The following is a 4,332-nucleotide window of genomic DNA, read 5'->3' as shown; positions in this document are numbered from 1 at the left end:
TGAATTGAGTTTCAGTTTTTTTATGGATGGTGCGTGTGAAACGTGGAAACCTTTTCATTCTATTCACATTGTAATAACATCTTTGAAGCCTTTGTTTTAGGATGTAGGCAGATTAGTCACCATGATTATGTGTTTCTGCTGATGGTATAAGGGATGATTTTAGACTTAGGGTAAACACTTAGAATTTTAGTGGTTATGTATTAGTGTAAGTTAGAAGTATGTAATTAACACTTCAGATGGTTATTTCAAGAATTGAGATGAGAATAAAGTGAGTAAATTAAAAAATACACGCACTTTAATACTAGCTGGACCTAGACAGAGTTGGAATACTGATCTAATACAAACCCCAGTCCCAAAGAAGAAAGGGTTTTAAGGGCTGTTATATAATAGCCACTCATTCTTCATCCTTTCTCTTGAACTTGTGAAAAGGGGAGTTCTGGGTTTCTATTTTATTTCATCAACCTAGTAGTAATAAACCCAAGGACTTTATATGACTTGTTGCTTTGATTTCTTAACCAGTAATTAAACTTGTTATTGAAGTCCTTGGGAAACTGTCTTGTCAAGCAGATTTCAACTTTTATTTCTGTTTTTTAATTTGAACAAATATTCTTCCAGGAAAACTTGGTATTCTTAAATTAGTGTCATGCAATAGAATGAAACAGCCATTCAAAAAACCCCATTTAAAGGATATTTTCTAATGAAATATGGTAAATAAGTCATAAAATTCAACAAGGGAGAGAATACCATTTCATTTTCCTTGGCCTCAAGCCTATGCTGTAGATGTTGGCCCGCTCACAGAACTTACCAAGCAGCCTCTGTGCCCAGGAGGGAGGGGTGGGAGAAATCCAGGAGTGCTGAGTCTTATGTGTATCACTTAGGTAGGTGAGGGGATTGAGAAACAGTGAGTTATTACTGATTATTTTACTTTAAGATTTTTTTTTTTAAGATTTTTATTTATTCACGAGAGACACAGAGAGAGAGGGACAGAGACACAGGCAGAGAGAAGCAGGCTCCATGCAGGGAGCCGGATGTGGGACTCAATCTTGGGACTCCGGGATCACACTCTGGGCCAAAGGCAGGTACTTAAGCACTGAGCCACCCAGGTATCCGTAAGATTTTTTATTTATTTGACAGAGTACAAGCTGCGGGAGGAGCAGGGAGAGGGTGATTGAGAAGCAGGCTTCCCACTGAGCAGAGAGCCTGATGTGGAGCTCGATCCCAGGACCCTGTGATCATGACCTGAGCTGAAGGTAGATGCTTAACTGAGCCACCCAGGTGCCCCATTATGGATTATTTTTAAAATCCTGCCTTTTGGGCATAGCACCAGGAAAACCTACTAGGTTAAAATATAATTTGTAGAAATTAGAGCTCTTATTTTCCCGTATCCAGAGAGTAGATATTTCATGTTTAGCATCATCTTAGCATCTAGTTTTTCATAAATATGGTTCAGTAAATACTACTTGATAATCTTAAGCATTTTTCCATATGTTTCAGTTAAACTTATATGAAGATACATTGCCTATAGACTTTATAGACTATCACTGTAGGTAAAGAGTATATGGTGTATAATTTTCTTGTATCTTATAGTGTGTATATTGGTGTACATTATATTATGTATAATTTACAATGTACATATAAGTTTGTATAATTTTAGTCTTTAACGTAGAGTGCTCCTTTTGGTCTCTAGGTTTTTATGTAAAGAGCCCTGGACAGGAGCATAGGGGCATCTGGTTCTTTTTTTTTTTTTTTTTTAAATGGTTCATGTGAGGGCTTTATTTTTTTTATTTTATTTTATTTTTAAAGATCTTATTTATTCATGAGAGACGCAGAGAGAGAGAAAGAGGCAGAGACACAGGCAGAGGGAGAAGCAGGCTCCATGCAGGGAGCCCAACGTGGGACTCGATCCCAGGTCTCCAGGATCACACCCTGGGCTGCAGGCAGCGCTAAACCGCTGCGCCACCAGGGCTGCCCAGGCATCTGGTTCTTGATCAAGCTCTGGGGCTGTGTATGCATAACCTGGGACCAGCCTCTCAACCTCTTCATCTAAATATCTTGATTGGTGAAGTAAGGGGCATGGACTAGAGCAGCATTATCATTGTTTTTGATTATGATCTGTTGTAGTAGCTTTAACTTTACTTTGCAACAGGTACAAACATGGATATATTTAACTGACATGAAAGTTGCACGTGACAGTACTTGTCCTTACTACACATGTTGTTTTCTGATCTGTGTATGGTTTTTTTTTTTTAATTTATTTATGATAGGCACACAGAGAGAGAGAGAGAGAGAGAGAGGCAGAGACACAGGCAGAGGGAGAAGCAGGCTCCATGCACCAGGAGCCCGACGTGGGATTCGATCCCGGGTTCTCCAGGATCGCGCCCTGGGCCAAAGGCAGGCGCCAAACCGGGGATCCCTGATCTGTGTATGTTTTTAAAGATTTATTTATTTGAGAGAGAGAGACAGCATGAGCAGAGGGAGTGGCAGAAGGAAAGGAAGAGCAATTTCAAGAAGACTCTGCACTGACCTGGGAGCCTGATCCAGGACCTCAGCCAAAACCAAAAGCCAGATACCCCGCTTCCTGATATTTTAAATCCTATTTTATTAATAACAAACACTAGTTATGGTCCACTGAGGGTATTCTACAGCCCAGTAAGGATTTGACTCACAAACAAGTGCATAGGGGATTCCAGGCTGTTTCTGTTTCAGGATTCTTCTGTGCTCGTGTTTTACAACAGGTGTTTTAAAATGTAGAGTGCTTAAGGGACAAAAGGGTGATGTTGCTCTAACCATGCTTTCTATAAACATACTACCTGGTCTACTTTATGTCATAGGTCTGACCTGAACATTTACCTCAGGTTTACTTACTATGCACAATATAGGGATAGTTCTTCGTTCATTCAGGAATCATAATCTAATGGCCATATAGTCTGTTTTCAAGAGACTGGAGTGCTAGGCCTCAGGTCATCTGTGTGGCCTTGGATAAGTCTTCTGTTTCAACATACCTGAGGCTCAGGGTATACCTCTAACAGCTGAGACTGACAGCGTTTTGGAACAGAAGAATCAGAATGTATGTGTACAGTGCATAAGGGAAAGCTTTTTGTGTTACTCTCTTCTGTGTAAATCTCAATTGTTTGCTTTGCTTTGGTACATAATGCACACCATTCCCCATCCTCCACCCCAGTCCAGGCAATGCATACCTTTGGTCCAATTTCCAGTCTTCCATAGGGTCTCAAGTTCATCGTCACTTAAGCATGAGGGCTTTCCTGGCCTAGGTTAGGGCCTCCAGCTAAATGTTCCTATAAGTACCCTTGCAATAACTTCTGATACCAACTATCCAGAGTTATGAAGTCTGCTTCATAGGTTAAGAGCACAGTTTTCTACAAGATTGCCTTCAGACACCAGACAAAAATTTGGCTGGGGCGGGGGGTGGGGCGGTCCTCCAGGTCACTTTATGACCAGCTGGCTACTAGTTTGGGAGTTTCCACTACCCCTTCAGGTTCAATTTAGCTATAAGGACTTCATTCAGGAACATGTTACACTTTTTTTTTTTTTAAGTTTTATTTAAGTAAGCTCTTCACCCAACATGGGGCTGGACCTCACAATCAGGAGATCGAGTCTCATGTTCCTCTGGCTGAGCCAGTCAGGTGCCCCAGGAACATGTTATACTTTAAAATTACAATTTTATCATAGCAAAAGAAGTACAAACCAGTCACAGGGAAAGACATGGAGAAGTCTGGGAAGGTTCTGTCGTCCCCTCCCAATGGAGCCCAAAATACTTCACCCTCCTACCTAGCACAGGGCACACTGGTGTAATTATTACATAGAGTATTGCCAACCTAGGAGGCTCAGTTGCTTCTGGGTCTTGAGTTTTTATTTGGGTCTCATTATGTCAGCCATGGGCCATGAAGTTCAGCTCAATCTCCAGCTTCCTCCCCTGCAATCAATCCCTTCCCCTCCCCAGGGATGTCACCTGGATCAAAGCCCCAACCCTCTAACCACATGGTTGATCTCTCTGGCCTGGCCAGCCCCATCAGGAGGCTTCTCAGCATAGTCTTGTCAAGGGCTCAAGGTAAGAGCATTGCTGTCACTTCAAGGGTTTAAAAGGATCCCTCACGTTTATTACACAACCCTGTATATGCCTTCTCTTACTCTTCTCTATTTTTGTAAGGATTTTATTAGTTTATGAGAGACGGGGTGGGGGTGCAGAGGGAAAGGAAGAAGCAGGCTCCCCACTGGGCAGGGAAACCCGTGTGGGACTCGATCCCACAACCATGGGATCACGATCTGAGCCACAGGCGGATGCTCAGCCCCTTAGCCACCCAGGCGCCCACC

This window comes from Nyctereutes procyonoides, unplaced genomic scaffold (assembly GCF_905146905.1).
Source record: "Nyctereutes procyonoides isolate TBG_1078 unplaced genomic scaffold, NYPRO_anot_genome, whole genome shotgun sequence".
Taxonomy (NCBI): domain Eukaryota; kingdom Metazoa; phylum Chordata; class Mammalia; order Carnivora; family Canidae; genus Nyctereutes; species Nyctereutes procyonoides.
Note: the sequence above shows the minus strand (reverse complement) of the source record.